The sequence below is a fragment of the Cotesia glomerata genome, linkage group LG7, assembly GCF_020080835.1.
Source record: "Cotesia glomerata isolate CgM1 linkage group LG7, MPM_Cglom_v2.3, whole genome shotgun sequence".
Taxonomy (NCBI): domain Eukaryota; kingdom Metazoa; phylum Arthropoda; class Insecta; order Hymenoptera; family Braconidae; genus Cotesia; species Cotesia glomerata.
In genome coordinates this window covers 11,246,781-11,259,638 of record NC_058164.1, presented here as the reverse complement: position 1 = coordinate 11,259,638, position 12,858 = coordinate 11,246,781, and positions in this window count along the sequence as shown.

Sequence of the window (12,858 nt, the reverse complement as noted above, 5' to 3'; positions counted from 1 at the left end):
GAAGCTTCCCTGACTACTCCCGCGAGGTTGTCACTGTGTGTGTGTGTGTTTTTTTTTTTTTTTTTTTTTTTTTAGGGGGGGAATCCTTTTCACGGATTCTAGGCATAGCTGTTTGACCTGGATATGTGGCGACTCGACGCAGCGTCATACTAAAACTCGACACTAACGCCCTTACCCACTAAACCCTAAACCCCTTTTCCTTCTTTCCTCTAATCCCTCATGGAAACCGCCGTCAGGCATTACTTCATGAAGGGAGGATCTAGCTACTGCTCTTCCTTCTGGTGGCTAAGGTGTTAACTACCTTCCTTCTATCTTCTGCTATTTGCTCTTTTTCTTTCGGTGGAACGCAAGTCTTTAAGGACTTCTGTTGCAAAAGTGTTGGTAGCGTTCCAGGCAGCTTCTGATGACAACATTGCTTCTACTAGTGAATCTGGTTGCATTCTCTGGTTCAGGATCCTCTCCAGTTCTTCACGCTGTGGATCGAAACGAGGACATACAAAGAAGACGTGCTCCGCGTCTTCAGCAGCTCCTGGGTAGGACGGGCACTCCGAAGAGTCATCGTGCTTAAAGCGGTGTAGATACTCTCGAAAACACTCATGTCCCGACAACATCTGCGTAAGATAGTAATTGACCTCACCGTGATTCCGGTTAAGCCAAATGTCGATCCGAGGTATAAGACGGTGCGTCCACCTACCCTTCTCTGCAGCATCCCATTGTAGTTGCCATCGGCCTATGCTCTTCTGCCGTTCTTCAATTCTAAGTTCTTCAGGGATCAGTGCAGTTGACCTTTTTCGTTGGTAAAAGGCCCGTCTTTCCTCTGCTAGAACTCTAAGAGGTAGGGTTCCAGCAATGACGCACACTGCTTCTTCTGATATAGTGCGGAAGGCACTAGCTACTCGTAGGGCACTCAGTCGGTATATTGGTCCAGCTTTTCTCCATGATTCTTGGGTTTCCAGTGCATCAGCCCAAATGGATATTCCGTAAGTGAGCACTGATGTGACTACTGATGACAATAGTAGCCTCCTGCTCTGCATTGGGCCTCCGATGTTAGGCATCAGCCGTGCGAGACTAGCTCTCACTACTGACGCTTTGGCACTGACATGTTCCACCTGCTGTTTGAAGTTGAGTCGTGCATCCAGCATCACTCCCAGATAACGGATAAATGGTTGTGATGTGATTTCTTGTTCTCCGACTCTCAACTTGATGGTTTCTACCGTTTTTCTGCTGGTGATGAGCACTGCCTCGGTTTTATGCTTGGCTAGTTGCAAGTTCATCATGTCCATCCACAAATTGACTCGTCTGAATGTAATATCAAATGCCATTTCTATCTCTTCGAGGTGCTTTGCGACAATCACGACAGCTACGTCATCCGCATATGCTACAAGTTTGACTCCCGTAGGCAATGCTATTCTCAGGAGGCCATCATACATGATGTTCCATAGCAGAGGACCTAAGACTGATCCCTGTGGCACTCCTCTGGAGATTTCGTACACTTCCGTACCATTCGTCGTGTCATATTTCAGGAGCCTGTTCGTGAAGTAGCTCGCTACTATTCTGCGAAGGTATCCTGGTATGTTTTTTTCTTCTAGAGCCCGCATAACGCAGTCCCAGTTAGCGGAGTTGAAGGCATTCTTGATGTCCAAAGCAGCCACCAAGCAGTATTTCTTCTTTCCACCTTTCCATCTCGTTCCGGCGATTGCATCCTTGGCTATATCAACAACCAATTTGATAGCATCCAGAGTTAACCGTCCTTTTCGGAAACCAAACTGGTTCTCTGCTAGGAGTGGATCGACTAAAGCCTCTATTCTCTGATGAATTATGCGCTCGAATATCTTGCCGGCCGTGTCTAACATGCAGAGTGGTCGGTAGGATGACGGTTCTTCCAGCGGCTTTTTCCCCTTCGAAAGTAACACTAGCCGTTGCTGTTTCCACTTCTGGGGAAAAGTCCCTTCCTTCAGGCATGTATCGTAAACGTCCAGGAATAATGTTGGTGCTGCCCTAAGGATTGATTTCAGAGCAATATTAGGAATTCCGTCCAATCCCGGCGCCTCATTATTCCCTACTCGATTTCCTGCCTCTATCAACTCGTCCAACGTGATAGTTGGGATATCTTCAGAATTGAGCTGCTCCAACTTGCAGGTGAATACCAGCTGTTGGGGAAACAACGTAATAACAATCTTCTCTAGGAGTTGTGGACACGTAGGTGATGGCATTGGTTGGCATTTCAAGTGGGTCATAACCACCTTATACGGTCTGCCCCATGGATCTTTCTCAACTTCTGCGACCAGTTCCTTCCAGCAACGTCTTTTGCTTTCTTTGATGGCTCTGTTCAGTTCTCGACGGGCCTTTTTATACTCTGCCAACAGCTCTGCGGAGTTAGATCGTCTGTAGCCACGCTGAGACTTTCTTCTTTTTTTAAGACACTTTGAGCGTAGAATGCTAATGTGATCGTTCCACCAGTGCATTGAAGGTCTTGAATTTATGCGACGTTTCCGAGACATACTAGCGTCGCAAGCCTGGGTGACTCTTCTCATTAGGTCCTTGGTCTTCTCTTCAGCAGTTTCTACGATGATCGGATTGCAGTCTAAGGCTACTACTAAAGCAGTGGGGTCGAGAGACTTAACTTTCCACCCAACCGCGCTAGCGCTCCTGTTGTCTCTTGTTAGTTTCTGGCCAGTTGATATTTCCCATAGTATCGCACTATGGTCGCTGGCTGTATAGATGTTCAATACTTTCCAAGAAAAACCTCTTCGAGCTAAGCAACTGCTGACAAATGTATGGTCGACAGTTGAGTTTGCCTCTCCTTTAGTATACGTTGGCGTGTCACCGGTATTAAGAAGGATCACGTCCAGAGTGGCCATTGCCTCGAGAAGTGCTTTTCCACGTGTATTAGTGAACTTGCTGCCCCAGTCTGTTGCCCAGGAATTGAAGTCACCAGCTATTGCCACGGGAAAGTGTTTTCTTGCGTCCTCAGTTAGCCGATCAAGGAAGTCTTCAAAATGGTCATTAGAGAGACTAGGTGGTGCATAGCAACTGTAGAAGCGGATGCCATCTACCCATGCTGCTACGAAGCCAGCTTCTTTATTGTTGACTGTTCTCTGAAAAGGACATTTACCGCAGGACCAGATGACGGCTTTGTTAGTGCTGTCAGATTCCCAGGGTTGGTTACTCAGATGTCTATAAGGCTCACTTATAAGTGCTACATCTGCCTCTAATTCGCGCACAGTTTGCATGAGCAGGTCATGCGCAGCCTCACAATGATTGAGGTTGAGCTGCACTATCTTCATGTTCTTGGCTTCGTTATCTTCTGGAGCGCTTCTTGGAAGATGGGGCATCTGTTCGTGCCTGCATGGTGAGCCGCCTTTTCTACGCCGTGCCGTTCAAAGCACAGTGCACATTTAGCTGGATTTTTACAATCAGCAATTTTGTGTCCTTCTTTTCCGCACCTTATGCAGAGTTTAGACCGGTCGACTTCGCTTTTGCACTGCGATCCGAAGTGCCCAAAGTGCCAGCATTTGAAGCATTGTATGGGTCTCTTCGTTGCTCTCATTCGGCAATTAGACCAGCCTATCCTTATTTTGCAGTTTCCCTCCAGTAACTTTTGTGCTGCAGCTGCTGGTAGTGACACTGTGGCTGTCTGTGTACCCCTAAAGGCTTTACGGATCTTGATTGCCTCTAGTGGGATTTCACAACTTTCTCCAGCTTCCCTCTTTAGAGCGGTCTGAATATGCTCTTTCGTCGTGTCGTCATCGACATCTCGGATCTCGATGGTCTCCTGTGGCCCCTTGCAAATCACCTTGGCCTCCTCCTTAAGGATGTCCGCGATCGTCTTTTGCAGACCTTGGCCTTTGTCAGTGCTCTTCCTCGAAATCGTGATCAACAAGTCCCCACTTCTGGTCTTGTTGATCTTATCCACAGTTGAACGAACCTGCTCATCTGGGACGTCCTGCTTTATACGACGCAGAATCTCGGCATACTTTGTTTTCTCGGCCGGGCGGATGATCAGTGCGTCGGGTCTGATCCATTTGCGTGGTTTTTTCTGCTTAGGCTCTGGCCTGGGCTCCTTCGGCGGCTGTTTTGAGAGTTGCTCTCTAGCTAGCCTTCTCTTCTCCTTCTTAGACTGTACTTTTTCCCAGTCAGTCGTCTTCTTGGGTTCGTCGCCCTGCCCTGCCAGTCGTTGGAGAGGGCTTTTTTTCAAGTCCTTCTTCTTTGTGACTTTGTCGGTTGACTCTGGCGAATCTCGGTCCTTTCTCTTTCCAGACCTTGTGTCAGTTTCACCCTTGTCCTCAGCAGCAGATTCACCGTCACCGTCGGCTTCAGTGTCCATTGCTTCTTCCGTCTCATTTTCAGTTTCCATGCGGCGTCGTGATGACTGCCATTCCTCATCCAGTTTCTTGAATCTTCCAAGAGCATTGACCACACCGGTTGTCTTGGTCTTTATCTCCTTGTGGATATTGACCTTAGTTTGGACAAACTCTTGCAGCTCAATGGTTAGCTTCTCAAGGCGCTCCAACGCTTGCGTTCTCTTCATGTCAGCGCTTGCTTCAATCGCTGCTTGTTGAGCATGAAGCCCGTTTCTATTCATGTTTGTTTCCTGTAACTTACTCATTCTTTTTTGATTTACCAGCGCATCGTACGGAGTGGAGCGGGTTGCCATAACTAGGAACGGGTGTACCCTCGGAGATAGTACTCCTACCCCAGTTCCCTGAGGCCTAGCCGACACTTAGCCAGTCCCGGAATACACGGACGGACTAGACTCGCTCGGAGCGGTGAAGATTCCGATCTCTAACACTCACTGCGTACTTCCTGATCAAGGCCCGAAGTGGCTGGCTCCTGATCCACTGCTGCAACTTACACCTCGGTAGAGCAAGCTCATATCAGCCGTGGCCTGCATCGTCGGAAACTACGATACAGGTTCCGGTCACTCCCAGTGGGTCACAGCAGAGAACGATCGTCTTGTTAGGTCAGTTAGTGCGACCAACCCATTAAAGGGGAGTTTTGTCCACGGGAGCGTATTTTGTTTGGTTATTTTGCTTGGCTCCTACCCGCTGTACCTCATCAACTAAGAGATTAAGTGTCATCCAAGGACAGCGAGCGTTCTCCCATCCGCTCGGGGAGACGCGCCCGGTAGCAGTATCTCTTCTGCCCCGAGTGTGTGTGTGTGTGTGTGTGTGTGTGTGTGTGTGTGTGTGTGTGTGTGTGTGTGTGTGTGTGTGTGTGTGTGTGTGTGTGTGAAAGTATGTGAACCGCTTATAACTTTTGAACGGCTTGACCGATTTGATCGTGATTGGCGCCATTCGAAAGGGTTCAACTTAACTTAGATTTTGAATACAAGTTGGACCGTTTCAGACCGATAGATTTTGAGAAATCTTAAAAAAACTGCGAAAAAAAATTTTTTCAAATGCGGTTTTTTTTTAATAACTTTCAAACGGCTCGACCGATCGATTCCAAAAACTATTCAGCTCTTAACATCAAAAAACCACGTCGATCGCCACCAAGCTGGTCAAAATCGGTTGATTCGTTCGTGAGTTATCGTTGACGAAAGAAATCGAAAAAAAGTGTTTTTTTCGAATTACTCTGAAATTTCCGGTCTGATCAATCTTAGAATTTGAAAAACTGCGTGGAATGCCGCTAACCGCGTGAAAATCGGTTCATTCATTCAAAAGTTATTGTGGTTTGAAAATTCAAAAAATAGTGTTTTATTAAACTTCTATCAGACTTTTGACACAAAAATTATATTTTTGAGCTCGAAGACTTGACTTCAGACCAATCTCCTTTGGTTGGATTATTCTGTCTTCTAGACAATAAATTTACAGCATATGCTATATCTGGTCTGGTTGCACCAGCAAGATACAACAGACTCACTATAGCCTCTCTATAAGGTGCATTAGTTGGAACATTGGAATCATCTAATTTTCCTATGTTTTTATTCTTTTTGTTTTTGACTTGTCTAGTTATCATGGGTGTGTCTTGAGCATTACATTCTATCAGATCAAAACGTTCTAGGATCTTTTCAGTGTACTCAGGCTATGTAATCGACATTTCACGTTAACTTCTATCACGGTGAATTTTCATTCCAAGAAAATTCTCCGGTTCTCCCAAAATTTTCATTTCGAAAACGTTACTGAAATGATTTATATAATTTCATCTAATTTTTCGGGTACATTGCTAGCTGCAATCATATCATCTACGTATAGGATTACGATGGCAATTTTTCCATCTTTTCTCCAAGTAAATAAGCATGGCTCATTTAGATCATTCTCCAAACCTAATTTCAGTGCTTCTTCAGTGAACTTTTTGTTCCATCTCTTAGGACTGATCCTCAATCCATAAAGAGATTTTTCAAGCTTCCAGACCATCTTTTCTCTGATTTTATCACTGCAATCATAGCCTTCTGGAATCTCCATAAAAATTGCTTTTTCTAGAGTTCCATACAGAAAGGCAGTTTTGACATCCATTTGTCTTGCGTCTAAATCAAGTTTATTTATGATTGCTAGTGCTAATCTGATTACTGGAAGTCTTGAGACTGGAGCATAGGTTTCTTTCAACTCATACTCGTTTACATCTAGAAAACCTCTTACAACCACTCTAGCTTTATAGATGGTTTCTCCAGTTTTGCCAATTTTGGTTTTAAAAACCCATCTAGAGTTCACTACATTAGTATCTACAGGTCTTTTTACTAGTTTGTAGACTTTATTATCATCTATTGATTTTAATTCTTCTTTAACTGCTTTTAGCCAATCAACACAGTCTTCCCGCAGTAAACACTCTTTGTAATTACTGGGATCCTTGTTGATAGAAGAAAGCATAGCATCTATAAAATCTTCTTCATCTAGAATCGTGAACTTTTTTATTGTTTTGGCATAAACGAAGTTATCATCTATCTTGGGTTTTGGTTTTCTTTTTGAAGCTCTCAACTTCTTAAATTTGGTATCAGTTGATACATTTTCATCTAATTTACGCTTTTTAGATTTGTCTGAATTAACTAGTTCATCTTTAGAGTCTCTTGTTACAGGAATATTTGCATCAGAAGATTCTGAATCTATTTTTCGATCAATTGAATTATCATCTACTTCTACATCTTTTTGTTTTTCAATTGTTGGAGTATCTTCAACTTCTAAATCTTTTGTTTTGTAAATATCCTTATAAACTAGTTTTTCATTAAATCTGACATATCTTGAATTTAAGAATTTTCCAGAGATCGGCTCCCACAATACATAACCAGTACGTGAGTAACCTACCAGTATGGATCTTATTGCTCTTTCAGAAAATTTATTTTCTGATATTGGAAGTTTAACATAAGCTAAACATCCAAACCTTCTAATTTTATTCATATGTGTGCTAATCTTTGCATTGAGTTTATTTAATGGTGATACAAAACCATTGGTTTTGTGAGGTGTTCGATTGTACATATTAATAAATTATTCTATTACTGTTTTCTATTTAAAAAAAAAAAATTAATTCATAGGTCATTAAATTACTTTACTCTCGTTTTTTCTGTTGTTCTTCATGATTTTTTCCCAAAAAAACGAGGTTAACATTAATTTCAATACTTATACGCACCTCAGTATACAACAAAAATCATATGAAAAATTAGCTATTCAACCGGCTTAGTAGTTGGCTAATTAGCTGAGTTAAGCTAGGTTAACAGGTTAATCCTTTGGCTAATTAGCTAAGTTAATTCGGCTAATCGGTTAAATTAGCTAAGCTGGCCAGCTAACTGGCTAATTAACTTAGCTAACTTTTTTAGCCGGCCTAACCGGCCAAATTGTACAGCCCTATTATTTTGTATTCTGACTAAAATATTCTTGATGGTTTTGTTGCATCCCCTCTCCATCATCTGAAATCGTTTTCATTCATCCCTTAGCACACTATACTATTGCGATAACTCGGCCTTTCAATAATCAAGGTTCATTTTTTCGATAAGTGTCGATACTAAACTGATCGATCAGTTCTAGATTTTATATTTTAAGTTCAGTCATAGATTTTATATTTTAGGATTCTGATTGAGATATAAAACTTGGCATATTATTATTCAAATGGGTAATATGACAGCAACAGAATTTAGTACATTTGAGAGTAAATGTTCATACCAGTATACTTCACATGCCTTAAAACTGCAGGCATATATAAGAATTGAAACTGAATGGTTGGGAACTCAATATTTGTTACGTCATTCCATCTCAACTCGACCAATATTTGGAATCGATCCCTTTCAATTTGGTCGAAATTTGGTCAAAAATTTTTTTTCATCATAAAACGAAGATTTGCCAAAAAAAAAACTAAAAAATTTTTCTTCAATTATTAAAAATTTTACTATTTTTCCAATTTTTTAACTTTCCCGGGAAAAAATGATCAGGACTGATCAGGCCTGAAATCCGACCTGATCAGACCTGTTCATGTATGATCAGGCCTGAAAAATAATTATTTTTTTTTAATATCTCGAAAGCTGTTATAGCTATAGAAATGAACCTTTGTTCATTTTAAAAAAGATATTTGAGATTATAATATAGAAAAAAACTTTTGTTTTTTCTACTTCTAAGCTAACTACATGGAGAGAACAAGATAGTACTGGCTATTAAGCCAGATAGTGCTAAGTGATATCAGTAGTAAAAAAAAATTTCAGCTAGTACCAAGTATTATCTAAATAGCATCCAGTAATATCTACGTTATACTCAGAGTTATGTCAGATAGTACTCAGCAACATCTCGATAGTAACTTATAAGTAGGGCCAGGACTTTCGCAGTTGTTTAAATGAGCACTCATATGTTTAACCTCAAATTTGAACAAAGAAAAAACGCCAAAAGGCAAGAACGACACCTGGATTGCCTTCTGCAAATCTCTCCAAAGATCCGATAAGCCAGTAAAGCGTTCTTGGCGTGTCTGGGTCCACAAAATCTTCGTGAAGAACATACACGAAATAGAATTGGAGTTCTGGCAGAGGAGCTACTACATCAGCAACCCGGCGAATTCCTTCAAGATTCTGGGGTACCTTGAAGAAGCGATGACTACTACGAAGCTGACCGAGCAGGAGATCAAATCGACTAAAAAATACCTGAGGGAAAGAAGTGGTGTTGAGTGTGAAGAAAATTGCAATGATGATGACAGCAGTGGTAGTAAGAAGATCAGTTCTGATGAAGAAGTCATCCAAGTTGTTAAAGTTGATGAAGAATCTAAGGTTGAACCAGATGGCTTTTGTGCCCAGGGTTCCCAAGATAGCGGTCCAAGATCAGCTGATGGCGCTAAAGGGAAAAAATCAGCTAATCTGGCGAATGCAAATCTGGAAGGAGGAGAAAATACCATCAGACCAATCGATCCTGCACAAATTGGACCATTAAGAGTTAATCAGATAATTACTTGTTTGTACCGAGCAACTGGACTAGCACTAGCTAATGAAGAAGAAGAAGAAGAAGAAGAAGAAGATATTGTAGCAGCGATGAAGAATTTGTCGACTAAAGAATCCAAGGATGATAAGATTGATTAGGAAGCTGCTACTGCGAGTTGTTCAGATGGTCATAATCAACCGGTGAATTTCATGCCGTTTAGTAAGAAAGATTTGGATTTAGACGCACAGATGGCGCGCCAACCCCTTTGTAACCCTGAAGCATGTTATGCTTCCATCTAGTGGATGTTATTTTTATTTATTGAAAACTTTACTTACTGTAGTTTTTTCACCCGGGAGTATTAAAATACTCGGTTTCAGCACGGGAAAGGAATCATTTTAAATAAAAGAATTCTATTTAGACGTTATTTAATTTTGATCAAAATTATTTAGTTGGTTTCAATTTATTATTCAAGTTGACAAAATATTAAGAAGCTTCAAAATATAAAATTGAGGTTTACAATGACGTGATCTTAGCAATCTAAGCTCTCGGTGAGAAGTGTCGTTACATAGTTTTTCCGAAGAGCTTCAAACTCCGTTCTTCTCCCACCATAACTTCCATACATACATCCACTCTAAGGAATACATAAGCACACACATTTTCTACTACATATAAATAATCCTTATATACTAACATGTATTTTCTCTATATCTATATGTATTTATTTCAGCCTATCGGCCTGAAAGTTAGACTTCACTAATATACACTTTTAGCAATACCGTCATTATGTTTATTTAACTATTTTTATTAATTTAACAGACCCTTTTAAGATCTATTTATAATAAAAATTAACTTATAATTAACTTGAAATTAAATTACAATAAAAATTATAATAAACTATAACATGAAAATATATATATTATATTGTTTATAATATGTTGGATTAATGTTTGAGTTTGACTAATTAATAACTTGAATTAAATATTATTTCTATTATTTTACAATCGGATTTTCTAATAAAATTATAAGTCAATTTAATTATTATCATGTATAAAAGAATAGACATTATCTTTTAATTATAAATTAAATAATAATTAAATAATGATTCAATAATAAATTAATCGTAAATTAATTAAATAATAATTATTAATTATAAATTAAATACAAAATAATAATTATTAATTATTTTAACTTAATTTTGCTTAACTACAATATTATATAAAGTTAGATTTTAACAGTAAATGTTATTTAACAATCTTATTTTTGTTTAGTTAGATATGGTTTTGTATTATTCTTTGTTACTTTAGAACAAGCATCTATTGAATTTCACACTTGTCTTTTACGACTTTTCCTCATAGGGTTTTAAGTTCCATGTGGCGAGAAATAGTCCTTGAATTATTCAAGTACTTTTTATGGGTTCTGAGAATTCGGTTACAATGTCCTTTTGTACCGAAATATGTTTTTTTATTTTATTTTATTTTCTTTTGTAAATAAAACAGATTTAACTAAAAGATGTTTATTATTACAACTGGTAAGAGTAAAAGCATTAAATAAATGATTTGAATATTTACTTCGAATATAAAATTTAACTAATTTTAATCATTTAATATTTATTAATTTGAATATTTCATTTGAATTCGTGCTCTCATAATAGATAGCGCTCTAATAACAGGTAGCGTCACCTGCTGGATGCACTAGGTGCATTACAGCACGTATAAAAAAAATATTTCAAAGTGAAAAACGAAAATAATTGTACTCGGTCATGTTTATATGTTCGACTTTAGATTACTTTCAAGTTGCGGCAGTAGATTTCTTTCTATTTTTCAGTTGAAATTGTACGCAACTTGCCAACAACAGTGGAAAAGGTAGAACTTGTCGTCAAATTGCCATGAATTATCTAACTACATATGCTCCAACAATCAAAGTTGCAGTGAAAATCTTGCTATCCAATGATTAATGTCAATTAGAAGTATTCACTCCTTCTCCAGACTTTTCAAATTTGAATTTAATATTCGGATAAGGCTCCAAATCTTATCGCAGTTCGTAACAATGAATTTATATCTTATTATTTCTTATTTCTCTCTTGCGCATACTAGCTGAAATTTAAGTTTAGTTAGTCATCAGTAGTTTGGAGTCAATTTGACGCCAAGTTTTTGCTGAGCAACATTTGAATACAATTTGATTAACAGCCGAGACCAGTGATTGCAGTTTCAATCGGCTTAGCGAAACGAATGGAAATTTTGAAAAAACGTTTTTAGAGATAATAGATAATTTAATAAACTATTTCACCACAAAGCGTTTTTTTCAAAAATTTCATTCGTTTCGTGAAACCAATCGAAACTGCAATTGCTCTGCTGTTGGGAGTGCGACAGAGATAGTTCCGTTGAACTCCGTGAGAGCAAAGCGAGAAAAAGATGGTCTCGCCTGTTAAGATCTATGGCTGGTAATTAAATACATGTTGAAGGAAACTGGCTTGTCGTACGATATATACCTAGATAGCCACCTTAACTGAAACTTGCTGTCAATCTATCGATTCAAATTGGGGTCTTAGATTTTCGTCAATTTGCTTACAACTGTTATTCAGTGAAGAATTACCGCCAACTTAATGTTAAGTTAACCGTAACTGCTAGAAGTCAACTTACTTTCTAAGAAAACGCTGGCTATCAGGGTAGTATCTTTTGTATAATTTCACTGTAATAACTTGTACATATTCAAAATGCGTAGAAATTTACATCCAACTTCACTACAATCTTAGCTCCTCCAACTTTTTTCCTCAAATTCACTACAAATTCCGGTTTTAGATTTTATGGCGTTATCATCAACGATGGCTATCTGAGATCAGATTACGACCGTAGATATCTTTTAACCATCGATTGGACAGCAAGAATTTAACCGGATTATTCAGTCATACTATTATATTTGACTAAAATTTCAAAAGCTCAATAAAGTAAGGGGAGATTGGAAGATGAAAAAAAAAATTAGTAAAACGGTTCACCCTAAAGGTTCACCATCCCTGCAACTTCCCGCTAATTCCATACCTGGGCGCTTAAAATTGTGCTTATGACGTTTTTGAGATTTTTGAGCTCAAAATATAATTTATGTGATATTTTTAGCTCGCTGAGCTCAAAGAGATAGTATTTCTATGCATTTGAGCTCTTCGAGCTCAAAAGTCTGATATAAAGTTCATAGAACAGTACTTTTGGAATTTTCAAACTGCAATAACTTTTGAATGGATCAACCGATTTTCACGCGGTTGGCAGCATTCGACGCAGTTTTATCAGCCTCATAAAGAATTTTCAGGTTTTAATTGATCGAACTAGAAATTTCGGAATAAATTCGAAAAAACACTTTTCGGTTTTCTTTCGTTCACGATATCTCTCGAACGAATTAACCGATTTCGACCAGCTTGGTGGCGATCGACGTGGTTTTTTATTGTCTAGAGCTCATTAGTTTTTGGAATCGATCGGTGGAGCCGTTTAAAAGTTATCCAAAAAAAACCACATTAGAAAAAATTTTTTTTTTTAGTTTTTTTAAG